This window comes from Amblyomma maculatum, chromosome 7, assembly GCF_055883805.1.
Source record: "Amblyomma maculatum isolate TAMU_Amacu chromosome 7, ASM5588380v1, whole genome shotgun sequence".
Lineage (NCBI taxonomy): Eukaryota > Metazoa > Arthropoda > Arachnida > Ixodida > Ixodidae > Amblyomma > Amblyomma maculatum.
This window is the reverse complement of record NC_139350.1, coordinates 34125911-34153458: the sequence shown is the minus strand read 5'-3', so window position 1 is coordinate 34153458 and position 27548 is coordinate 34125911. Positions and strand designations below refer to the sequence as shown.

The window sequence follows — 27548 nt, the reverse complement described above, 5'->3', positions numbered from 1 at the left end:
ATCAGTCAATATTTGTGCTTCGATGTGCTAACAAGCGTACCATTGGCCATGCTAAGAAATGCGAAGCATGGACAATAATGGTAAGGTCATACCATGCTAACACCTACCTGTGGACATGTTGAATCCAAGCAGTTTTTTCATTGTATGCCAATCATGTTGGCCAATGTTTATTTTAGCATATTCCTAGCACCTGTTTTCAGCAACAACCAGTTGCTTCCACCCTCCTGTAACCTTATCAAGCAATTTACACCTGTACTGGTTTGGGGATATATCAGATATGTCGGATATATCAAATATATACCGATACCTTCTATGAGGTCTGAAAATGCACAATATGGCCGCTTGACAAGCTGATGTGAAAATGCAGTAATAAGCAGTTGATAGCGATGATGCAAGCTTCCTGCAAAGAAACATGCTAGGTACAGCCAACCTGATTTTTAACAATATAGCGTGAGCGTCGACCAAACTGCTGCTCAGCGCCTTATAACGGCGCTAAGCGTGCAACACAGCGAGAGTTCGCGCACGCGCACGAAGAGAGAGCGTCTTCTGCTACGCTGTTAGGATCACAAAGACACACGCCCTGCCACAATATCTGTTTGCGACGTTCTACATTCTTGCGCATGCACGAACTCTCGCAGTGTTGCACGCTTATCGCCATTATAAGGTGCTGACCAGCAGTTTGGTCGATGCTCTCGCTATATTGTTAAAAATCAGGGCGGCTGTATTCTTGGAACAGGCTTCCAAAGAATTCATGCAAGTTTTCCATATATGTGATGCAAGCTAACTTGCTTGCTGGCTGCTTAATGGAAGGCATAATTAATGGCTTTGTGCAGTTTTACAATTGATAAGGTTGAATATCTGCAAGTCCAACAGGAACATTGTTTGGTATATAGCAGATGAATACTGCAAAATACACGATACTCATGTAGTACACTGCTGCAAGTCCAACAGGAACATTGGTATATAGCAGATGAATACTGCAAAATACACGATACTCATGTAGTACACTGATTCTGTGCATTTTTTTATTTCAGCCAACCGGTTCAATCAGCGCTAGTTGCATAGTTCATGCACTTGTTGATGGCACGACGTCTAGCGGTGGGGCCCCGTCCCGATTGCGTACAAACAAATCTTTTGGCGGCATCTGCGTCGCATGCTTCGTCATATCAAAAAGCCTGTGTGCTGCACCTACAAAACAGAACACATGCAAAAGTAAAAAAATGAAGCACTATGAACACTGAAACCAATTGATAATGACTGCATCTTTTAGAAGACACTGCAAAACAAATTACTAAAGAAAAAAAGCTAACACAAACGGCTGGCGGCATAGTTGGGCATCACGTGAGCGCAGTGCACATTATTTTTGCAATCACACGAAATTTTTTTAAGGCTTTTTTTTATATTACCATTACCCACGACCTGCTAGTGCCTACCGGCGGTCAATAGTTGCAGTGCCAAATACATGGCGCCATGTGCTATATGCCTCAGTCGAACCACTCGTTTATTCGTGCTGAAATTCAGAGCACAGATAACAACCTTCAATGTCATGTTCATATGATGCACTGTATTAATTTGATCAGAACCTGGCACGCAGCTTGCAATATCGGTGACGCAAAACGTTGTAGCGGACAATGCAGGCGACGCGCAGACATTGACTAAATCTGAACTGAAAATTACAGATAGCCCGTCGCACACCATGTATGTCGTCTGTAGGCCAGATTTCAACTCTAAGCTTAAAGTGAGCGGTTCAACCGAATGAGGCCTTTGTGGTGCAAAAGTGTTTATGTTCCCGCCAAAACCACGTTTTTCTTTAGAGCATCAGCAATTTCGAATGTCAATCTGTATACCAGCCAAGTGGCAATTACAAACGCTACCAGCCCAGGAACACACGAAATAAGCAAGGTTTGGCTTCGAAAACTACCCCGAAGTGTAAATGTTAGGCTTACTTTATACATATAGGCAGCTCCAGCAGGCGACACACGTGCACCAACCGACCGATGTCTGTGGTGGGGACAAAGTGACAGACGGTGTGTCGTGCCCAGGCGGATGTAACAAATTCTCAAAGCAAACTTCTTTAGGGTAACTTCACATTCACAAGTTACAATGTGTGGTCTGCATAAAACGTTTTAGTTAAATGCCATTTTAGCTTACATGAAGGTGATTTTAATCTATAACTGAATTTTTGATAAGAGCTATTTTTTTCATCGATGTTGTTCGCCGGCTTCGCTCGCACAAACCCGAGCAAGCATGGCTAGATTGGAGTGATTAGCGCCTGCGCGTCAGAAGAATGTGTGCAAAACGGTCGACTAAATAAAAACGATTGTAGACTGGTGTACAGGCCCTGGCAGCATATATACAGCACGAGTGTGTGACCTATTCTGTGAATTGTGGCATCATGCATGGTGGCCAAACAGTTGCCATGCTAAGTGACCGGTGATTTTCCTGTATAGCTGGATTCTGCGTGGTATCCAAGCTGTTTCCATAGTGTTGGCCAAGTATGATGGCCACCGAGAGGATTCCAAGACATGTCCAATGACAGGCCATCAGCCATTGCTGCCTGGGCCTCAACCGCTGTCCCCGGACACCCCTTTCCCTTATTCAGGCCATCGTGCGAGAGCAACTTGCAAACTTTGGACCTCTCTCCTGCTGTTTGTTCCATCAGAAACCCCCGTGTCCGACAACCAAGCACAAATGTTTTCTGTTGCCAAGCCCCATACTTTTGTCGCTATCGAAATACAGAATGACGGATGCCTGATGATCGCCCCAAATGTTTGAAGTGTTGCTGTGTCGGCTACTTTTCTCGTAATGCTGCAACAGATGGTCTCTGACTGCTCGTCCCGAGTTTGCCTATGACTACCGTCCAGGTATGCCCAGTCGTGTTTCGTCCCGACCACAGTCTGACCAATCATTCACCCAACAATTTCGCAAGCTCCGCACCACGTCGTTCTTCCCGCTCTCCATCTCCACAAGGCCGTCGTTTTCGATACCCGCAGCCTCATACGGCCGATCTGATTTGGAAAATAGCTGATGCAGTTCCAGGAGGTGATGCTGCACCCACGACCAGGGCTGGAGTCCCCGTGCGTGCGCTTGTAGGCAATGGAGCGCATATCTCTGTCATGAGTGCAAACCTTCGTCGCCGTTTACATAAAGTTCTCACGCCGGCCCAGTCTCAGGTGCGTATCACGAACGGCGGAACGATTAGTGTTGACGGACTCGGACTCTTCACTGCTCGTGTTAGTGTTGCTGGCCACGACCTTCCGGTGCAGTTCACTGTTTTGAACCCTTGTGCCCGCGACCTCATCCTCGGCCTCGACTTCCTATCAGAACACTGCTTTGATGAACTGCTCGCAAGACGTCCTGCACCTAGATCTCCGAATCAACGATCCTGAACCTTTACATTTTTCTGCTCAACTGTAATCGCCTGGCCAAACTTCTCTGCCCTCCCTAGCCGCCTCATTCATTACCTTGCATCCTACCTCATCTATTCCAGATGCTGACTACTTAGTTGTGCCTAATTCTCATCTATTGCTGAGGCACAATGTTGCACTGTCCCATACCGTCGGTACAATCAAGGGGAACATGTCACTTCCATTATCAATTTCAGCTATTCGACCCAAGTGCTTCCACCTGGCATATGCGTGGCTGTTTTTACCTCTTGGCTCCTGCCAAGTTGCCCCATTGGGCACTGACCATGCTCCAGCTTCTGAAGACCCTGCCTGGCCACGATCCCATTCAGACTGACGCGATCATGGCAATGATGCCCTCTGATTTGATCCCTGCCCAATCTCGTCAGCTGCGTACGCTTCTAGACTCCTATTCAGACATCTTAGACCTTTAAAACAGCACCCGCAGCCAAACTCTGTCAGGCATCGCATTGACACCGGCATGCAGCTCCTTTTGGGGCGGCAAAATTGATGAGGTGGCATGGGCAACCAACCCCGATCAAAGCTGGTTGGGCCTCCCTCAATACAGTCGAGACGCTGTTTTTTTTTGCCATCATGACATGGGCATTGTCCGAAGACAATGCCAACAGGTTTTCAAGAGGCGAACTTCGGGACTTCATTTGGTCCAGAATCAGATTTCCAATTTTCTGACCCGTCGCTTCCCCTTGGATTGTACCGAGGTAAAGGAGGCGGCTTTCAACTCTACTGGTCTCTTTAACAAGTATGTCGCAACGATAGGGTAAAGCTGCGTATCCTTATTGTTACTTCCGTCCACAGCAATCGAAAATACCTGCTTTTTTAGGGCATCCAGCAAAGGAATCTCTGCGTTCGCGGCCATTTCACGAACAATTGCCGTCGTCTTCGTCCGTCCACAGGCGCAGCGTTTGGCTTCCTCGCACTTGGGGAACATTTTCCGGAAAAGTGGTCCAGTGTGATCACTACTGAGCAGTATGTTGTGTTCAACTAAAAATGCTGTGAAATGGCATTCTGCACGAATCACACAGAGGTCGCTGTCACTGCGAACAAAACTTGTCAGGCTCTGCTGGCTGTCCGCGGCTCGTATGTATCCTTGGTGCTTTTTCCTGAAACCCTGAAACCTAAATGTCTTCCGTGTGTGCATGTCACATGCTTCACAAGAGTTTCCTCTCAATAATCCTCATTGCGGAATTTTTACCTTGGGCTGTGGATTATGCAACACAGACAGCCTCGAATTTCCACAGCACAGATGATAATTACAGCACACCCTGCTAGCACGTGCAATAATACTGTTGTTGACCACACTTCGGCTTCTTGCAGGGAATACTGGTGTGTTTTTGACACAGTGCATGTGAAAAATTATGAAAGGCTCACTTACTGTTTGGCATGCATTTAGAACACGGAGGTTTTGATGCGTGTGATTGCCGTGCGCAAACGTGAGGCAACGTTTGATCTCACTAGCAGTTGACGCTGAACCATGAAATTTAGAGGTCTGGCTTTTAGCAGCATCTGCATGAAAATGCAGAAGTGGTGGTAAGGTGCAACCCTGAAACCTAAATGTCTTCCGTGTGTGCATGTCACATGCTTCACAAAAGTTTCCTGTCAATAATCGGCAAAAAAATCTCTCCCTCATTGCGGAATTCTTGCCTTGGGCTGTGGATTATCCAACAGACAGCCTCGAATTTCCACAGCACAGATGATAATTACAGCACACCCTGCTAGCACGTGCAATAATACTGTTGTTGACCACACTTCGGCTTCTTGCAGGGAATACTGGTGCGTTTTTGACACAGTGCATGTGACAAATTATGAAAGGCTCACTTACTGTTTGGCATGCATTTAGAACACTGATGTTTTGATGCGTGTGATCGCCGTGCGCAAACGTGAGGCAACATTTGATCTCACTAGCAGTTGACGCTGAACCATGCAATTTGGAGGTCTGGCTTTTAGCAGCATCTGCATGAAAATGCAGAAGTGGTGGAAAGGTGCAACCCTGAAACCTAAATGTCTTCCGTGTGTGCATGTCACATGCTTCACAAAAGTTTCCCGTCAATAATCGGCAAAAAAATCTCTCCCTCATTGCGGAATTCTTGCCTTGGGCTGTGGATTATCCAACACAGACAGCCTCGAATTTCCACAGCACAGATGATAATTACAACACACCCTGCTAGCACGTGCAATACAGTTGTTGACCACACTTCGGCTTCTTGCAGGGAATACTGGTGTGTTTTTGACACAGTGCATGTGAAAAATTATGAAAGGCTCAGTTACTGTTTGGCATGCATTTAGTACACGGAGGTTTTGATGCGTGTGATCGCCGTGCGCAAACGTGAGGCAACGTTTGATCTCACTAGCAGTTGACGTTGAACCATGAAATTTGGAGGTCTGGCTTTTAGCAGCATCTGCATGAAAATGCAGAAGTGGTGGTAAGGTGCAACCCTGAAACCTAAATGTCTTCCGTGTGTGCATGTCACATGCTTCACAAAAGTTTCCTGTCAATAATCGGCAAAAAAATCTCTCCCTCATTGCGGAATTCTTGCCTTGGGCTGTGGATTATCCAACACAGACAGCCTCGAATTTCCACAGCACAGATGATAATTACAACACACCCTGCTAGCACGTGCAATACAGTTGTTGACCACACTTCGGCTTCTTGCAGGGAATACTGGTGTGTTTTTGACACAGTGCATGTGAAAAATTATGAAAGGCTCACTTACTGTTTGGCATGCATTTAGAACACAGATGCTTTGATGCGTGTGATTGCCGTGCGCAAACGTGAGGCAATGTTTGATCTCACTAGCTGTTGACGCTGAACCATGCTATTTGGAGGTCTGGCTTTTAGCAGCACCTGCATGAAAATGCAGAAGTGGTGGTTAGGTGCAACCCTGAAACCTAAATGTCTTCCGTGTGTGCATGTCACATGCTTCACAAAAGTTTCCCGTCAATAATCGGCAAAAAAATCTCCCTCATTGCGGAATTCTTGCCTTGGGCTGTGGATTATCCAACACAGACAGCCTCGAATTTCCACAGCACAGATGATAATTACAACACACCCTGCTAGCACGTGCAATACAGTTGTTGACCACACTTCGGCTTCTTGCAGGGAATACTGGTGTGTTTTTGACACAGTGCATGTGAAAAATTATGAAAGGCTCACTTACTGTTTGGCATGCATTTAGAACACAGATGCTTTGATGCGTGTGATTGCCGTGCGCAAACGTGAGGCAATGTTTGATCTCACTAGCTGTTGACGCTGAACCATGCTATTTGGAGGTCTGGCTTTTAGCAGCACCTGCATGAAAATGCAGAAGTGGTGGTTAGGTGCAACCCTGAAACCTAAATGTCTTCCGTGTGTGCATGTCACATGCTTCACAAAAGTTTCCTGTCAATAATCGGGAAGAAAATCTCTCCCTCATTGCGGAATTCTTGCCTTGGGCTGTGGATTATCCAACACAGACAGCCTCGAATTTCCACAGCACAGATGATAATTACAGCACACCCTGCTAGCACGTGCAATAATACAGTTGTTGACCACATTTCGGCTTCTTGCAGGGAATATTGGTGCATTTTTGACACAGTGCATGTGAAAAATTATGAAAGGCTCACTTACTGTTTGGCATGCATCCAGAACACAGATGTTTTGATGCGTGTGATCGCCGTGCGCAAATGTGAGGCAACGTTTGATCTCACTAGCTGTTGACGCTGAACCATGCTATTTGGAGGTCAGGCTTTTAGCAGCACCCGCATGAAAATGCAGAAGCGTTAGAAAGGTGCAACCCTGAAACCTAAATGTCTTCCGTGTGTGCATGTCACATGCTTCACAAGGGTTTCCTGTCAATAATCGATAAGAAAATCTCTCCCTCGTTGTGGAATTTTTACCTTGGGCTGTGGATTATCCAACACAGACAGCCTCGAATTTCCACAGCACAGATGATAATTACAGCACACCCTGCTAGCACGTGCAATAATACAGTTGTTGACCACATTTCGGCTTCTTGCAGGGAATATTTGTGCATTTTTGACACAGTGCATGTGAAAAATTATGAAAGGCTCACTTACTGTTTGGCATGCATCCAGAACACAGATGTTTTGATGCGTGTGATCGCCGTGCGCAAATGTGAGGCAACGTTTGATCTCACTAGCTGTTGACGCTGAACCATGCTATTTGGAGGTCAGGCTTTTAGCAGCACCCGCATGAAAATGCAGAAGCATTAGAAAGGTGCAACCCTGAAACCTAAATGTCTTCCGTGTGTGCATGTCACATGCTTCACAAAAGTTTCCTGTCAATAATCGGCAAAAAAATCTCTCCCTCATTGCGGAATTCTTGCCTTGGGCTGTGGATTATCCAACACAGACAGCCCCCAATTTCCAAAGCACAGATGATAATTACAGCGCGCACTGGATTTGCACAAATGTAAGTGTTGAAAAGGGCTTTTCTTTGTCAATGGAATCGAATGAGCCCATTTTCCGTCCAACACTGAATCGTACTTGCACCTTACTGCACCATTTGTGAACTACAGTGCAGTCCACTTATAACAATATTGAGAAAACCTGAAAATCCGATCGTTATAACCGATTATAGTTATATCTGGACCTGCAAACAAAAAAAAACTGAGGAAGAAAAAGGCACTCCCACAAACGGCATGGCGAGATGCTGAGCTTTCGAACGATACCAAGATGGCGGCGCTCAGTAGCGGGAAAGACGAGATATGGCTCCGCGAACTTCGGTGATTTTGCGCGATTTAAAGCTGCTTTTTCGCCCTGTGCACTGACAAATTACTTTATTTCAGGCACTTTTAGTGCGTTTTCAGCCAAACCATTTTGATATAACATAGATTAGGTGTTGTAGATACCGAAACGCGTCGTTTCCAAAAATAGATTTTTTACGCGATTTTCGCGATCTGATCCCCGCGTCCCCCCTTAACTGCCAAGAGAACTCTAGATGTTGAAAAGAGTCTTAACAGACTCATCCAAGGACATGCTGTTCTACCTGTCGTCATTTGCCTCATCTCTCTTCACGCGAGATGTTCAGGCATGTAATGAAATAAAAACCCTTAAAGCGGACACTCAAGGCAGCATTGAATAAAGTGGAATGCATGAGGCAGCTTTCATGTTAATGCTAACCACAGCATTGAATATAGTGGAATGCATGCGACAGAGTTCATATGTTAATGCTGACCACATATGCATGCAACCGAACCAGTGCAAAAGAGCACAGCACAGAACAGCGCATTAGTGTCATGTAGAAGGCTCAAAACCACTTTCTATGAGAACTAATACCTTGTCATAGTGAAGACAAAGCAGATCACCCAATTTCGATGCCCTACATTGACATAGAAAACATTAAAAATGCTTGAATGCAGCTGTTCCACTTCAACTGTTCCACCATGGCCAGGCCACACAGAAAAACCATGCAACATGCATTGGTCACTGTACGCAATGTGAGTGGGACATAAAGGCTGTGTTGGATGGTACAGCAACCAGACTAAAAATCAGAGTTGGAACAGTGTCCGCATACTGTCACAACAGTGTGCGCAAAGCAATTAGGTGCTCGAATGTAACAAAAATTTGTATCTGGTCATTAATATTAGCCATGTCACTTTTAAAATTTCAGAAACATGGCTTCTCTCAGCGCTGTGTCCTGCCAATTTCATGCACCATATTTCCATTTCAACATTCCAAGAAGTGTGCACTGCAAAGTGATGTCCATCACTCCAAGTCACTCCATGGCATACCTTGCCAAGCCACACAAGACAATGCTTGTTATGCCATGCAGTGACACATTACCTGATATTGCTTTGCAACCCACTAAAAATGCATTTTTCTCACAAGGGTGCACAGCAATAATTGCTCTATTATAGCATCATGGTGTCTACCAAAGTTTTTTTTAAATTCCCTGACTTTTCCAGGTTTTCCTTGACTATTTCCATTAAATTCCCTGACCGAAGTCCTGAAAAATAGTTTTGACTAATGCCATTAAAACGAATATATTGCATAGATAGACATTATGCACAATGCAAAATATTTTATTCACGTGTACAAAACAACCGATCTGCTGTCAAAGAACATTTGTCAGCTATTTTAGGGACCTTGTTTTAGAGAATTAATTTCTTCCTCAAGACAAGCAGCCTGCAACTGTGCATCATCGATGACCTTTTGCCTCTTTAGTTTAAGTTCTTTTACAAGAGCAGCCACTCTGTTCATTTCGGCATCCGATGTGTCCAACCTCTCATGCTTCTTTCTTTGCAGGTCTTCCTTCCATCGGGCATTGGCACTGCGGACCATTTGCATCATTGTGTTTGTGACCTCGACTTTGTCCACACCTCCAATAGCCGAGACTGTGTCATACACTACTCTTTGTGCAATTAGCAACTCTTTCAGGTTTTCAACAAGGCACTCTTTGTTGACTGAGAACCCTCGTTCCACACTGCATTTCCATGGGACAAGCTAAGAATGATCTTGATGAAGGAAAATAGCTCCTTATGGTTGCGTGAACACAATTCAAACCAGAGCATGTCTAGCCCCTGCTCGTTTCTGTCAAAGTTAGTCAATGCCACCTGTGCAGAGCTCAATGAGCATACCTCAACATAGGAACGGTGGGTACGCTCAGCTTCCAAACCAGTCAGCCACTGGTGCTCTGTTAGCACCTCCAGGGCAATGCACAGTTGCTTTGCACCAACCTCTGGAGACAATGCGATAGCTGGATCCAAGCAGCTCGCTCCTCTGGTCAACTTGTATTGTAAAGGTTACCTTTCCATCACTTTTTGTGAACACTTCTTTACGAATGCAATACCGTCTTTTTTGAAGCTGAGCACAGCCAGCTGCGATGATGTGGAGATCTTGCGAAGCTCATTTTTTGCAGCAAACCCAATGTTGAATGTAGTAGAAGCAATCATGTTATCAGGTTTCTCCAAGTCAATCCTAAGTAGCTTGGTGGACGTGTTGGCAGCTTGGACTTCCTTCTGGACGATTCTAGCGAGCAATGACCGCAACAGGCGATCCAGTGTAGGGGCTAGAAAGGGCACCTTAGGCTTGTCTGTCTGAAATTCGGCCAAAAATGGTTCCAGGTCTTCAGCAATTGATAGCATAAATGCTAATTTAACAGGCAGCATCTTGTCCCCTACTGCATTTTCAACAATGCTTTAGCTAGCACACGCTGGCGCCTTTTTCGCTTGCTTAGAGCATTCCACGAATTTCACCAAGTTCGGAATAATAGCAAGCACTCTTGAAATCACCTTGCTATTCTCAAGCCACCTTACCGGGCAGAACTTCAATGGAAACAGGGCACTTCCTGTGAAGTGGATATAGTCTGCACGACAAGCTGGCACATACTTGAATAGATTATAGCTCCCACAAAGAAACGCTACCAGATCCGAGTGCGTCGCAGAGTGGCCTGTTTTAAATGCACCATTGACAACATGGAGTCCACAGCTTCCAATGTCAAGAAGTTGGTGGGTTGAGTCCGATTGTCTAAGTTCTTGTTTGAGGGACCTCAGAAACTTCCAAGTTCACATTTGGCCCGTCCATTGAAACTTGTAGTATCTTTGTTTGATTAATACCTTCTGTGGCTTTCCTAAAAGCAACAGCCAAATCTTCTGCGGTGGTGTGCCCCAAGAAACATGAAGTTAGGTAGCGTGTTTTCACAGTGGCATAAGTTTGTTCCCAGTACCTAATCAGTACATCCATCTGTTCTTTCTGAGTGACTTTGTTGAGCGACTCAACAAATGCAACCACTAAATAAGGAAGGCTAGAAAGGTTTGTCAGCAACTTCTCTTGAAAGTATGGACCAATACCATGACAAATTGTGTATCCGACTGTCCTTTCCAAGCTGCATTTTAGTGGCGACCTCACATGTAGCGAACATAAACGGAAACAGCGAGGCAGAGGCTGGCGCTGATCAAAAAGATCCATGGGTCATTACAGTGTTCAAGCACCACATGATCTCGGCCTTAGTAACTTCATTCTTCAGTAGAAAGCTACTCACTGATGTCTTCACAGAGGGGCTAAGTGCTTCCGTGGTGGTGGCTGGACGCAGCTCCGGAGCGCTACAAGCACTAGCGCTACCTCCGAACGAAGCCCTAGGGGCTGCGGAAGGCGAGCCGCTATTTGTCATAGCGTCGAAAAATGAGAATCCCCGTGTCTGGGAAGCGCTTTGCTGAGATTTTATAGCAGCTTGATGTTTCTTACTCTCAGCATGGTTAGTAACTGCCGTTTTCCCCATGTTGCTCAAGAACTTCTTGAAACGCATTGTGCAGCGAGCCCTATTTGGGTCATTTGGCACAGGCCTAATCCAATTTGCACGTGCGGAGATTTCCGGGTTTGTCCAGTCGGGGTTGAAGCAGCATTTCTTTGACAGGGACATCGTCACTTCAACAGATATGTGCACTTCAGGAGCACAACACGAACTTTCAAACTGAAGGTCGAAACGCACGTGGTAGGAAAGATTGTAGCGTGCACGCGGAACCAAGTGTGCTTGGTCGGGAAACGCAAGAGCGGCAACTACTACGAACGAATGGAGTGCTATGCAAGCGCCTCTGAGAGGAGAGATGAAAAACAAGGATTAGGTGATGATACTTTGAGTGGCGGCACGCGCCATCTAGTACAGTGTCACGCACCGACGCGACGGGAATCTCGGAGGCCAGTGCGAACACGCCGCCACGCCGTCACAGCCGCACTTCGCTTTTAAAGCGCCAACTTCATTGCGCTCGTAGTGTCTCATGGCTACGCCTGGCAGCACCTGCGGTTACTGGTACGTGCGGGCGAGCGGGCATTGGGAAATTTTCCCGACTCTGCAATCTTTTTAGAAATATCCCTGACAATTCCCTGACTTTTCCCGGCATCTTAAAATTCCCTGACAATTCCCGGTCGGTAGACACCCTGAGCATACAAGATAATCACATTCTTGAAATATTGAATGTGATATGGCTTCTATCAATGAGTGGCAACAAATTTTTCACAACTTCATGCCTAACTGCAAAATGTAAACAAACTATTAGAAATTTGTTGCCTAGCTTACTGTTCAGCACCTTTCTTATGCCTGCTAATATTGGCACTATAGCATTGCAGAAGCAACCAAAAACTTCATTTTGGAAAATTTCACCTTTGCTGAAACCCTGGCATAATGTTAGGCACTTATGACATGCTTAGCGCATCCTTTCCCTGTTTAAGCCTTTTAAGCTTCAGGGTTTATAGAATTTGCAATAACTTTAGCGAAAAAATTTAATCACAATTCAAGACAGAACCCTAGGTGTGTTTGGTAAGGAATGAGGATTTTGGTTCTAAAAACTGGTAATGCTGATAGCATGCAGAGCAAAAAAAAGCTACTAACCATATTCTTTCCAATTCTGTTTCAATCTTTTCTGAAAGGCAAAACATGGCATTTTCCAAGCTTCTGCTGGCCTTCCTGCAAAAATGAAGAGAAACTCCTCTGTAATACTAGACTCTAGACATACATCATAAACAGCTGCACTATCAGCTAAAAGGCCTTTTTAATTGAAAAAGATGGCTAGAGAAAACCAAACATTCCCCATATGTGCTGCACATTGACACCAATATTGAAATTACAAGTTAATTTCAGCCATCCGGGATTACCAGCCCATACATTTTGCTACTTGCATAGATGTAGCTCCTAGCAAAGGCCATAATATGCTTCCATGACCTGTCTACTTTCTCTACAAAAAGTCTGCAGCACAATGCTCTGCTGGTGCATACTACAAAGGTCATGAGCATTGCCCAAATGTAGTTTCAGTGCTAAATGCTACCTCTGGGAGCTGTATGTGGGCAAATACAGTAATACAGTGAAATATGCCTCTTGCATTGGATTTTATGGTTGTCACTTTTGAAACGAAAAGCTTCACTATGAGGGTCAGAGCCGAGCTTCGCGTATGCCGTAAGCCATGACGTCACAGCCAAGGCCAGCTGCGCAGCCCCTCGCCAAGCTGTGCTGGCGTTGCCTAACAACGCTTAAGAGGTGTGAGACTCCTCCTTATTAAAAAACAAAATTAGCCTCCATCCAAGAATCGAACCTCCATCCCTTGGAGGTTCGATTTTTCATAATTCCGCTTGTCTACTGTAAGGATGATAGCGGGATGCTGCGAGTGACAGATACTCCTATTGGCGCGCAATTTGAAAGTTCAGTTCAGTCGTGTCCGACTCTTCGTGACCCTATGGACCATGTCACGCCACGCTTTCCGGTCTCTCACTATCTTACTAACATCACATAACTTCATCTGCAGTGCCTCGAGGATGCCATCTAACCATCGCGTTCGCTGCCTACCCCTTCTCCGGCGACCCTCAACCTTTCCCAACATCAAATCTTTCTCCAGCGACTCCTCTCTTCTCATCAGATGACCAAAGTAGCTGAGCTTTAACTTTAAAATTTGACCCTCCAATGAGCAGTCAAGGTTTATGGTCGACAATATTGACTGATTTGATCTTCTGGCAGTCCAAGGAACTCTCAAGAGTCTTCGCCAGCACCACAATTCAAACGCGTCAATTCTTCGGCTGTCAGCCTTTTTCACAGTCCAACACTCGCATCTATACATCACAACTGGAAAGACCGTAGCACGAGTTATACGGATCTTGGTTGGCAGACTAATGTCTCTGCTCTTTACTAGGCGGTCAAGGCTAACCATCGCTCTCTTTCCCAGAAGCAGGCGTCTCCTAATTTCATGGCTGCAGTCTCCTTCCGAGGTAATCTTGTAGCCCAAGAACAGAAAATCTGTCACAGCTTCCACTTCTTGTCCATTGATGCTCCAGGACTTGATAGGGCAAGACGCCATGATCTTTGTCTTTTTAATGTTCAGTTTAAGCCCAAACTTCTCACTCTCTTCTTGTACGCGCATCAGAAGTCTCTTGAGTTCCACTTCACTTTCTGCCATTAAAGTGGTATCCGCATATCTAAGGTTGTTGATACGTTTTCCAGCAATCGTCACTCCAGCTGAAGACTCGTCCAGGCCGGCCTTCCTCGTGATGCACTCTGCATATATGTTAAATAGGCAGGGCGACAGTATGCAGCCTTGCCTCACTCCTTTCTCGATCGGAAACCAATCAGTAAGACCATGCCCAGTTCTGACTGTGGCCTCTTGCCCTTCATACAGGTTCCTGAGGAGACAGATGAGGTGAATTGGAATTCCCATCTCTTGGAGAGCTTGCCACAATCTGCTGAGATCTACGCAGTCAAACGCTTTCGCATAATCAATAAAGCAGAAGTAGATGGGTTTCTGGAACTCTCTTGCTTTTTCCATGATCCAGCGAAGGTTATCAATTTGGTCTCTAGTTTCTCTGCACCTTGCGAAACCAAGCTTGCACGTCCTGAAGCTCCCGATCCATATACTGCTGCAGCCTACCTTGGAGGATTTTCAACATCACCTTGCTAGCATGCGAAATAAGCGCGATCGTGCGGTAGTTTGAACAATCTTTGACACTGGCTTTCTTTGGAATGGGGATGTAAACTGACCTCCTCCAATCCTGTGGCCACTGCAAGGTTGTCCAAATCTTCTGACATAATGTATGCAGAATGTTAACAGCGTCATTGTTGAGGTTTTGAAGCAACTCAGCTGGAATGCCATCAATTCCGCTAGCTTTGTTCTTAGAAAGGCTGGCTAAGGCCCATTCAACTTCACTCTTCAGGGTGCCCGGCTCGAGATCAGTAATCACAACCGTCTTATGTTGGGTTTGCATATTCGGGTCCTTCTTGTACAGTTCTTCTGTGTATTCCTGCCACCTCTTCTTTATCTCCGAGGCTTCAGTGAGGTCCTTGCCTTGTTTGTCCCTTATCACGCCCAGCTTAGCACAAAAGCTTCCTTTGACATCTTTAATTGTCTTATACAGAGCTCTTGTGTTCCTTAATTGGCTGTTGTCCTCAACTGCTTGGCACTGTATGTTCAGGAAGGCATTCTTATCTCTCCTTGCTATTTTCTGAAAATCCGCATTGAGAACCTTGTATCTTTCTCTTTCCCCCGTAACTTTTGCCATCCTCCTTTCCTCAGCTATTTGCAAAGCCTCTTCAGATAACCAGTTTGCTTTCTTGCATTTCTTTTGCTTTGGAACTACCTTAGTAGCAACTTCTTGTATTATATCACGAACATCAGTCCACATCTCTTCGGGCTCTCTGTCTTCTAGATCTAATTCTTGAAATCGATTCCTCACTTCCACAGCATATTCTAATGGAATTTGATTCAGATCATACCTGAAAAGCCTTCTAGTTTTCTGCGTTTTCCTTAATCGAAGCTTAATTTTGGCAACAAGAAGCTGATGATCGGTGCCACAATCAGCCCCAGGCCTTGTTTTTACTGCTTGTATAGCGCTTCTCCATCTCTGCCGGCAAAGAATATAATCGATCTGATTCCTGTACAGACCATCCGGTGAAGTCCATGTGTACAGGCGCCTCTTGTGCTGTTGAAAATGAGTATTCGCTATGGTCAGGTTGTTTTCTTGACAAAACTCTACTAGCCTCTGCCCAGCTTCATTTGGCTCGCCAAGACCAATTCCGGATATTTCTTCACTCCCGACCTTAGCATTCCAGTCTCCTATGAGAAAAACGACGTCTGATGATGGGGTGCGGTCTAAAAGACATTGTAGGTCCGCATAAAATCTCTCAACGTCGGCTTCTTCAGCAGCAGTGGTCGGTGCATAGACTTTGATAACTGTTATGTTGAAAGGGTGACCTTCGATCCGAAGTGAAATCATTCGGTCGTTTTTGGGGTTTTACCCTAGCACTGCTTTGCCCATTCTTCTGTTTACTACGAGAGCGACCCCATTTCTTCTCTTGGATTTGTGCCCACAAAAAAAGACATAATGGTCGCCGGAGTTAAATTCTCCCATTCCGGTCCACTTGAGCTCGCTGATACCCAAGATATCAATGTTCAATCTATCCATTTCTCGCTTGAAGACATCCAGTTTACGTTGCGTCATAGATCTTACATTCCATGTTGCTATGTGATATATCTCCTTGCAACATCGGACTTTCCGGTCGCTTCCCGACACATCCACAACTGAGCGTCCTTTTGGCTTTAGCCCAGCCGCTTCATTCGTCCTGGAGCTACTAGGAATCGCCCTTTGTACATCCCCAGTAACATGCGGGACGCCTTCCAACCTGGGGGGCTCATCTTCCGGCGCCATATCATTAATGGTATTGTGACTGGCCATAGGGTTTTCTTGACAGGAAATACTGGAGTGGGTTGCCATTACCTTCTCCAGTGAATCACATTTTGTCAGAACTCTCTGCCGTGACCTGTCTATCTTGGGTGGCCCTACACAGCAGAGCTCACGACTTCATCGAGTTTCGCAAGCCCCTCCGCCACGACAAGGCAGTGATCCATGAAGGGGAATTTGAAAGTAATTACCAAATGCTAAAATAGTTAAGTCACTCAATTAGGGTGACGTCAAGGATGTGAAGTCACTCATCTGCCGTCAGCTATGAGGACCAAGCGGGAAAGAGTGCGCTCCAACGCCGCCGGGCGGCGCGTCTTGCCTTCCGCGAGTGACAGATGCTGCGCCTTTCCTGTTCTGTAACAAATTATAGAATGCCGGTGAACTTAGACACATGGAAGCCAAGGAGAGTTCAGCTGCTGGCGAGTGGCACAGAAGACTGGAAAAATTAACTTCTGATCCTGAGGTAGTCACTGCTATTCGCTACGTATATCCAGGCATAGCAGAGCTAAGCCAACTTTAATTTTTTTTTTTTCCATGTTGCATACAACTGCAATAGACTTTCCAGTAATTCCACCATGCCACCGAGCGGCCAAGCAAAGCCACCTGGAAAAGCAGAGCGCCGCCGTGCTCAGGTCTGTCCAATCCTGCCGGTTCTCAGGCAACTTTTCTCTGCAATCTCGGCGTCATTGCTGCGCTGCTGCTTCCCGCTGTCTGCTGTTAATTCTACTGCGCCCACCGTTCCGTTGCATCATGTTGCAGTCCGGTGTTGCGTTCTAAGTCCATGGACCAATCAACCGACACGAAGAGTCCGATGTTCACCCACTGCAGCTCTCCATGGCGGCTCGAACATACGCAATGTGAAAACAGCCCTTCTCTTCGCGCAAACACGTGCACTAGAGGCGAGCGGCGGAACATCATGCTTCTGGCGTGTCCGCTGTAGCAATGTGTGCCACACAGACAGACCTTGGCTTTACATGGCATAGTGAAGCTTTCGCTTCAAAAGTCACAAAACCATTGCACAAAGACTAGCAGCTAACCATCAAAACAGTCTGGTGCTTGCTGCATTTTGCAAGGACGCACCAACAATGCGCACGACAGCAGAAAGCAGCGGCACAGCCCGCCAACATGTTTGCTAGCACCCGACGTGAGAGGCGATTGCTCCGTTCTCGCATCATGCTTTGCACAGATTCGCCAGAGGATGTCACGGGTCTTCAACTTCATTTAGCGCGAGTTTGTTGGCTATGGCCACTCTCGAGGCTTTGGTATATACGGCCCGATATTTATTCTTAAATATCCTAATTCTAGATAAGGAAAAATTACTTTCGAGCCCACACTTGCACATGCCTACTCTCTGAAGAGTATTGAGAACAACTCCAACAAACTTGGCTAACCACCAATGCCAGCACACAAAAAGGTGGAGCCAGAACAAGCTGACTGAAAGTTCACAGAAGGAGTGATGGTAGTTAACACTTCCCTCTCCAAGAAAAATGTGATGATTTTGCCATGGTATAGATTTTTTTTTTTTTGCAATGAACCAAAGTGTACAGTAATATATTTTAGAGAAGGAAAATTGCATTCTATTGCTATTAAAGCAAGTGTTGTAAGCATCAATGCAAACAGCACATTCCAATTCTTTTTGGCCTTACCTAGTTAAGCCATTATTTTTCATAAAAACGATGCATGCCTGTTTTCTGACCCGATTAGTGCCAGCTTTTGTGGAACCTTAAATGCTCAAACTCTTCCAAGTGTTCTTCATGCACCTTTGGCTAGACCGAATGGGCACTTCTGAACAGAATGTCACTTTCCATTAAATGTGGAGGGAATGGGTAGAGGAAGCAACGAGACAGCCTGTAGATGCGTTCTGCCCGGTCTAGGAAGTAAACTGCCAGAACCATTGGAGGGGGGGGGGGGGGGGGGGGAGCGCAAGAGCAGAGAGGAACGTACACAGCAAACAGAGGGTCAGCGTAAGAACGACCCCGAAAGGGGGGAACCAGGAGATTTCTGGGTGCAGCGGAAGTGCCGCCGCAGTCAGGAAAACAGCAACATGTGGTTGCAATAAATTCTGCTGAACGTGAACAGAGAGGCCAGTAAAAGCTTAAGAAAGAAATGACAGGAAGAAAGACAAGTGCCTACAGTGGCGGTGGGAACTGAATTTTTCTTTCCCAAAGCCCAATGCGAGTTCCATGATGCCGTTAACGCTTTTCGGTGAGAGTTAAGACACACTCACAATGTAGAGCGACAAAAGAAAGGAGACGTACAAACACGCAACCGGGACCGGGCGTCCCGTCCTGGACGTGCTTCCCTCTCATGTTCCTGGTTTTCGTCCCTGTTGCGCTGCCGAACTGCCAAACTCTGCACACTAAACGGTCCGCATGTCGGCTTCGCTTTGAGTCAACGATACGGCCTTGACAAGGTCTGAGCTCTTCGTTGTCGGCTAGCCGTCGTTCTAAACTGCACTTCAACTTGCAGCGTTTGTTTATGGGAACACATAAAATGGCGCCAAGAAGATGGGATGTTCGATAGCCCTCTGCATACCAGCTTGCCAACTCGGCTCCCTTGCTTCCTTACAGAAACAGTACAAAAAGAAAGAATCAGAAGAACGGAAAGGCAGAAAGGTTAACTAGGCAAAAGCGTGCACAACATCAGGAGCCTGTAACCCTCAACTTGAGTCTGGCTTTTGGCATGGCGGGAGTTAAACGCAAAAGAACAGAGCTGAACATAGGTGCGAAGCAATTTGTGAATAGAAGCGGCAAAAGCCATCTCAGTCAATCCAAGCTGCAAGGGACTAGTATCAACGGATGTTTCCTTGCCTCAGGAGAATCTCAAGCAGCTACTTAGCGGCTACTTTGCTCAGTGAAGAGGCCATTTTGGAAGTGGCGGTGAGTAGAGAATCAGACGCTGATTCATCGGCCAGTGAGGCCCAACCTCACGGGGTCATGATAAGCGAGTCGCTTTAGATTGCACTACAACTTTTCGAAGACAACAATGACAAGGATAATGCGCTCAAAATTGCCGGTGTTCTGTGAAATTTTGAGTCCAGTGCACATCGTTATGTACAAAAGCAGTCGTTAATTACAATTCTCTTTTCTCAATAAAATCCTTTTTTTATTCATGACTCGTTAATATGGATGACTCGCTTTATGGACAGCTTTGGTCGGAAACCAAAGTGTCCATATTAACGAGGCACGACTGTACATCCAATGGGAACTGAAGCGACTCCCCAAAAGGTCGCAAATGATGAATCTTTTTGCAAGCACCTCAATTCTTGTTTATGCTGGATATCCGGTTGATCATGCTTAACTGTTTTCAAGTTAAGGTCTTCCGAAGAAAAATTCAGAGAAAAGCATGAAATACAAGTTAGCACAATCATAAGAACAAATGGCAAAAGTTGCTTCCTAGCTGTTTGTTTTTTGTACACAGTTGAACAAGTGCAAGCCATACAATAGTTCTGAAATCAATACAGTTGCTTCAAACTCAAACTCTGCCCTTAATGGTCCAAGCACTTTACGCAATAAACAAACAATTTGTGACAGTTTCTATGAGTCGACTGTAATGTAATTCGGCCCGAGCTCTCAAGTGTAGCTAGGTGAGCAATGGGAAAGGGCTGCATGGCATGCGATGGATGGAAGCAGAGGACATGATATACTGCCTGCATGGAGAGATGTACATTCTGCAGGCTGAGCATAATCTCAGAAGTCCGCAAAGCTCACGTCTACTACAACCTTGCAGTGGAGCTTTGTGAGAGACGTTTGTCAAGTAAAGGCCTTGGAGAGCAGTCTCTGGTATTTAAGGTCATTATGAACTTTTGCCAGAGGGTAGCATGAAAAATGCACCTGTTCTCTTTTTCTGTGGTTAACACAGCTAATAATGTTCCCGTTGAAAAGCATTCATACAATGATATTCCAAACAAAGTGTAGTGCCACGAAAACCGGCAATAAAAAAGCCAACAGAACCTACAAACCGCTAAAAATCCCACCTAATGCAATACGCAAATCTTGCTTGCTAAACATTGCAACAACTGGCTAAGTTTAGTATGAAAAAAGGCTAACTTAACACTGATGGAGCCTACACGAAAGTCATTTCGTTGGAAATTTCAGCTGCCAGCTACAGAACAATTTAATTCCATGTCCGACAACCAGCCCTTTTTTCCTTTGATTTACAAAAAACAAATTTCTTGGGTCTAAGTCAGAATAAATTTTACAAAGCGAAACAGCTGACAGAACATTCAAAACGGAATACAACAGCAACACATTTTGTTCACTACATGCTTCAGCTACTGCAGATGTTGATGCATCATTAGTTACATGGTCACACAGAACACCATGCCATCAATATCAAAAACAGCACACCACTAGGCTCTTTTTTTTTTTTGCTGCAATGGCAGCTGGAAGAATGTTCTGTACTGCCCGCACATCACCTGCTACAAGGCGATGTGACAGCACCAGCCCATGGCAGAGGTGCACTCTACGGTGGGGAAAAAAACAATGCTGTAGGCATTTGGTTCAGGTGGCACTGGTTCGGTGCACTCCATGTGGATAATTTTATCACTCACAATATTCATTTATTTATTCCACATACCCCTAAAGGTTCTCCTTTGAGGGTTTTACATAGTGGTGAGAGGGTTAGAAACATGTATAAGCAACATCATGAATAAGCAATGGTACAAGAAACAGGGTAGATATAACATGAAATAATAATGAAGCACCACAGAATAAATAAGGAAGCAGGCGATAGAAAACAATAGAAATTACAGGTTTTCAGACAAGGCATATAAGAAATGAAAAATGCGAAGTGTAGAATAGCAAAAGTAAACGTAGTCTTAACGTTCTCAGCAAAAAAAAAACATTGATTCAGGGCTAGCTTGGCAGAAATCGTTTTGCTTGAGTTCACCGGAATGTAAGGTAAAATTACATACATCAGCCTTTTTTTTTTTTTTTTTCAGCGAGGCTGGGAGGTGAATTACGGCAAAAATTTTACACCCGGCTGATACAGATAAAAGTGGTGTTCTAAGTTACAAAGCGAAAACACTGCCGTGGCTAGAGTAACGACACTTTTCTGGATGATCCCGTGGACACATTAAGAGGAAGCTAATACGGATCTCTTGAGTTGGGAAACTCAAGCCAGCAAAGGTCCGAATAACTCTGCAGAGGCGCTAAGCATACAAATCAACGTGCACTCAACGGCGTCAAATATCACATTCACCACCGCGCTCTATATAATGGGAGAATTGTCGAAATGAGGCATGGAAAATCAGCGACAACGATTTCGAATGTTTGAGTGCACGTTGTTGGGCGAGTCGGTCATGCATGTTTAAGGAATAGAAATGAGTAAAAATATCATGGAAACAGCTGAGCGACTCCAATCTTTTTCAGAGGAATCTTGTGTCGCTGTATGGCCGTGTGCCCGCGGCAAACTACAAACAAAATAATAAACGACCTTTCATGATTTCAGAGTCAGGTAGATTGAATGAACAAAAAATACCTGAACACTGCATAATTCCGACAAGTGAAATGGGCTTCGGTATGCTTCAGCATCTGCTCGCATGTCCACATTCTTCATTCGATGGCATGGCAATTGAAGTGTTCGTCTTCCTTTGGCCCGATGGATAATTGAGGAACTATATCGCTTTTAGAACAATCATTTGCGAAGAGTGAACGTGAAGTCGAGCGAAATGCCGCCTTGTGCACCATGAACGCCTTGGTAGCCACTGCAGCCTTGGCCTTGCCCTGGGCGCTGCCATGTTGTTGCGGTTGCTGCCAATGCTGTTTACCGCGTTCACCGTGTTTACTGCGTAACTCTCGCAATCTACGAACCTTTTTTGTCACAATGCATTGTTTAGGGCAGCATAAGAAGGCAAATTCGCCTACTATTTTATTGCTAACACTGTAGACCTCAAAATTTGCACTATTAGTAAAATACGGAACTGCCACTTGGAAAGAGACCATGGAGGAAGGAAAAATTAAGCAGACGACGGATTGCGTGCTGCGAGAAACTGCAGAGTCGAAACGTTATTCCGATCTTCAGTGAGAAGCTGCCAGAGTTCGGCAAAGAAAAGGCAACGCTTACTTCATACCGCGTCACGTGCATGCGGCATGATATGTATGCTGGCTTTAATCATGATCAGTAAAAGATGTGCGCGTTTTGCTCTATCTGCCGGAGGTGCACACGCATCGAGGTTCGTTCATCAACATTTAATTTCGATGTTTGATTTGAAAATCACCTTATTAATACGAGATGAACGAATGCGGTCGGCTTGTAACTGCTTGCAACGTAACTGCAGCGGCTGGCGCGATACGCGGCATGTTTAACTTTTAGATGTTTTGTACGTGAATTACGCGCAGCCGTTTCCTTGGCGAACTCGGGTACCGTACGTTGTCGTTGACCAGAGCCTCTTCACCGTTACTACGCGCATGCTTTTGCGTCTAAGCCATGTACGACAGGTATAGCTGGTTCATAGCAAAACTTCATTTCTCACGTGCTATTTGAAAATTCATCACGTTATTCGGGACGTTGGCGCCGTTTAGGGAGGAACACACAGCAGACCGCAGCTGCTGGCGACGCTAAGCCTAGGCTACACCTTTTAAACCTTCGAAGCGTGCTGTGACCACGGCTTCGCAAAGCGGGGGTGGGAGAAAAATATCGCGGCAATCTGATTGACCGCTTCGATATATTTGAGGGTCTGTGAAATGCGCACTACGAAAATTCTAAGTCACGAATTCAAATTCCGCTGATAACATTCCATTCAGTTTCACAGATCTAGAGGGCTCAGTTAGGCTTAGGCCTCGAGTGCTATGTGCTAGCCGGATACGGCAAATATTAGTTTGAGAGATTCTTACCTTCTGTCCGAAATACTGCAGATGTAAAATTGAGCGTCTTATTAAAATTCATTTCTGCATCAAAGAAACTACAATCGTAAAATAACTCTGGCGATGCAATTGGATTCCTTGGAGATGAAATCAGTAGTGAAAAACCAGCTCCACGTGCCCTCGTGCAAAAGGCATTCATTTTTCGAACTGTATACATTACTGTAATTTTACTTTATAAATATTTCCTGGTGCAATAAATAAATTACAACCGTCGATTAACTCTGGATGTATAGTCGCATCCATGCCTCGCGGGCCTATACTATACTACTAAAAGTCGAAGAACTTACATTATTCGGCCGCTCACACGGTACTCATGTCACCTTAACAATACTATGGCATGTCGAAACTGTTACTGAAAACGTTTTCTCTGCGGTTCACAGCGCTATTTATATGGTTTGGTCATGTGATCGTATGTGTCATGTGACCGTATAAAAAACGGTGGTTTTGATTGGTTAAATTGAGGTGTGTGTATACGGTAGTAGCGGCGGTAGCGGTGCCTGCGGCCATTAAAGGAAACTGAGTTGCAAACTTTCTGGTTGTTTACAAATGCACAATCACCGGGTAAATAAATTATGCTCAAGAGTTGCAGTAGCAAAAATTCTTAAACATAACAGCCGTAGAGGTAATTAGATGAAAAAGGAGAAAAAAAAGTGATTTCCAGAATTGGTAATGATAGAAATAGCAGAAAGCTTCTGGTGACCGCTTCTAGATGACGCGACAATTCATAGGCATCCGAAAAGTGCGTACTAATGTCGAGCTAAATGACGCGCCGTGCACCATGCATGATTTTGTTCGATAAATTTATGGACGCACTGGCCGCGCTTCCAATATAGACAAAAACCAAAAAGTAGTTAGATGCAATTTGCATTTGAAGACCCAAAGAATCCAATGCCAATATGATCTTGTTCATTGACACTCCTTGCAACATAAACTACATTTTGTGCCGTCAGTCACAAATTTTTGAAGGGGAGTTTCCAAACTGCATGGTCCCCTATTTTTGGGCGTAATAAAAAAGTTCGCTATTTTCCATCATGAATGTTAACCAACTCGCCCAACTTTCGGCATTACTTCACCACCAAATTGGCTAAAAAAACGTCCCCTTTGAGACGAAGTAATGGCAGATATGCCACAATTAATGCTCAGATTTCTTATATATATATTTTGAACGGTGCGATAAATTATAGTCAACTATTTAGTGCTTTATTTCTACATGCACTGCTAATAACCATGCCACCTTTCTGCTTCTCAGCCAACAATCGACCAATCTTCAAACGCTTGGTTTGGTTTTGTTTATGGGTTTAGCGTCCCAAAGCGATTCGGGCGATGAGGGATACCGTAGTGGAGGGCTCAGGAAATTTCGACCACCTGGAGTTTAACGCGCACTGACACAGTGCACGGGCGCAAGCTTGCTTTTCGCCTCCATCGAGAAGCGGCCACATCGCCTGAGATTCGATCTCGCATCCTCGGGAACAGTAGTGAACGCCCACTGCACCACCAAGGCAGGTTTCAGCAGGCACTGGTTTCAGACGTTTGTTTGAACTTATTCTTCCGACCACTGCCCTAGGATGCCAGCTGGGAGTTCAGGGAGAGTGACTCGATCGCGGCTGTGCCTGGTGTCTGGCACCTTATTGATGAATACCACCGCATTCGAGTATGATCAATTGTTTCAAGGTATTTATTACCACACACTGTCATCTTCATATCGATAAATTTTTTTTGTAACTGTGTGTTCAAAAGCATTTTGATCTAGCTTAAACATTGCTATCCAGAACGTGCTAAATGCTATCTAGAACTGCTATCTAGAGCGCGCACCATGGCGCGCACACTTGCCTGGAATGAAAACATAACGAAATTCAACACGTCATTGGCATTTTAAACGTAATCAAGTATACTGTTTATTTTAAAAAAGTAGAAGATGAACTTAATAAAATAGTTAGGCTTTTGAAAACTTTGTTTTAGTAATTGTAAGATAGTAATAGTGGTAATAGCTCTTCGCATCGGTTGGCGCCACTTGCGGCCGGTTCAATGTGCTTGGCGCGGACGAACGGTTCGCGCTGTAGCACGTTTGACATCGTAGTTACGAACTGTTTCATTAGCCTTTGCCCTTTGCTGTCGTCTCTTTTTTTTTTTTTTTTTTATTTTTTTTTTTATGGGATACCCCTATGCACGAGTTATTGCTGTCAAAGCGCGCGTTTACTGTCTGAAGGTCTTCCTTTAAACTCGGTTAGTTTTGAAGTTCGCCCTGGCACGCAAGCATTTGGACGGTAGCCTGCGAAGACAATCGAGTTTCGGCTTGAAGTCATCGCAATGGATAAGTCTACTTCACCCAAGGACATTCTAGTTTTCCGGAGTGAGATCGCAAGTGAAGACCGTTTGGCGGAATGGGCTAGGCGCTACACGGCAGCCGCAAACACTGGCTGGACCGTGTATGACAGCCAGGACAAAGGTACGCAAAGTGCCAAAGGTATGCACGACTTGCAGTCATCGTTAAATATTCTTGACTTTCTTGTTATACCGTAATTAGCTGGCATGTAGTCAAAAGCAATCAGTGAAGGTCAACTGATTGACGGTTTCATTTTGAGTTGCATGGGGTCTGCGGATTCGCGAATATTTTTCCCCAGTTTTCTCGTATAGAGCACATCGCGAGCCGAATTTTCAGGTCGGAGCCCGGCTCATGCAGGGCCAAAGATTTCAGTCCGGGCCCGTATTCCCGTAGCTGCTGAAGAGGTAACTGAGTATCATGGCCTAACGGCTACACAACCTAAGACGTAGCCGGCAAAAGTCCTCAAAAATGAAGGCACATGCATGTTCGCCCTGTTGGCTTTCTGAACAGCCACGTTGTCAGTAAATAAAGTTCCAACACCAAGTGGAAAGTGCACACGCACAGTAATTTATGCTGCATCTGGATTTTTAATTTTTTTTTGTATGCTGCAGTGTCGAAATATTAAAAACCACGAAGGCATAGCAGTGACGCTTTTAATGATTACGATTTTGCTCATTAAATTTATGGACGCACTGGCCGCGCTTCCAATAGAGACGGAAACGGAAAAGTAGTTAGATGCAGTTTGTATTTGAAGACCCAAAGAATCCAATACCAATATGATCTTGTTCATTGACACTCCTTGCAACATAGAACTACATTTTGTGAGACAAAGGCACACAGTAAAAAAAAAAAAAAAATCCTTGAACATGTGGCTGCTGGTTAGGCAATTGAATGACTGACCTTTTCCAGTTGTTCTATCAGACTTGAAATCTCTAGCCCTAGGTAACACAAAACTGAGCAAATACTGAGCGTCTCCTGGTAGGTCTGATGACATGTGCTTGCTGATGGCTATAACAGCTAAATCCAGCAATGCCGTGTACTTTTGAGGTCCAATGCACTCGTGCAGATCAGCCATGTGTCAGGCATCACAGCAGTCCACCACCTGTAATGCTGCTCAATTTTGCACTTTTCTTTCAAACTAATGTATCGTTCAGCCTAGCCAGATCTGTGCATCCGAAATTGTACTTAGCACTGCGAGTGATAGTAATTAAACACCGTCTACAAATGAGCTCTATCTTGTTTTCATCAACTAAAAAGTAGTAAAATTAGGACTTGGGTGCCAGATGCCATTCATTTCATGGACACTCATGGCAACAGTGTCTCACAAAATCAGTGTTTGTGATTTTTGTCACATGAGAAACATGCAGTTGTAGCGGGCACCAGAAATAAGCAAAGTATCGCAGAGTAATTTTTTCTCGATTAACACATATCGTGGCCGTTTCACCTATGTCACTGTTAGAACAGCCTAAATAATGCTCAGCCTTTCTACGTAATGGCTCAAGTCCTGCATGAGGCTGCAACTTTAGTCTAGGGCCGAGCCCACAAATGGCAAATGCCTGTGCTTTTTGAGTGGCCCGAGCCTGTGCTGCACTCTGATTCTTGCTAACTTGACGATGACTGTAATAAAACATTGCACCCAAATTGCATGTGGAATCTAATATGTATGTGCCTATAGACCTTTTCAAAATTGGCCAAAGCGCCATATTGGAGACCGGGTTGTGCTCATAACACAGGGAGAAGCTGCATATTCTACCCCCCATGCCTGCTTCATAGCCCAGTCAAACT

General features: G+C 45.0%; 1 protein-coding gene, 1 long non-coding RNA gene and 1 pseudogene across 8 annotated transcripts in view; 1 reads left to right on the top strand and 2 right to left on the bottom strand.

Annotated features, from left to right (window-relative positions):
- Positions 1–1003: 1003 nt before the first annotated feature.
- LOC146182948 (uncharacterized) lies at positions 1004–23859 on the bottom strand. Of its 5 annotated transcripts, XR_014708693.1 has the most exons (8): positions 23728–23859; positions 12748–12822; positions 6581–6711; positions 6137–6267; positions 5691–5821; positions 5245–5375; positions 4798–4928; positions 1004–1188 (listed from the first exon to the last, which is right to left on the bottom strand). It is a non-coding gene; the product is annotated as an uncharacterized LOC146182948 (long non-coding RNA). The 5 variants fall into 5 exon arrangements; XR_014708695.1 differs by lacking the exon at positions 4798–4928; XR_014708694.1 differs by lacking the exon at positions 5691–5821.
- Positions 10335–11781, bottom strand: LOC146182949 (uncharacterized; annotated as a pseudogene).
- Positions 23860–25473: 1614 nt separating the features above from the next.
- The window catches only part of LOC146182947 (uncharacterized), a 43055-nt gene continuing 40980 nt past the window's right edge, over positions 25474–27548 (top strand). For all 3 annotated transcript variants that reach the window (XM_084608671.1, XM_084608670.1, XM_084608672.1), the window contains exon 1: positions 25474–25886. The gene's annotated coding sequence lies outside the window, so the exon portion shown is untranslated. The remainder of the gene's footprint in view (positions 25887–27548) is intronic.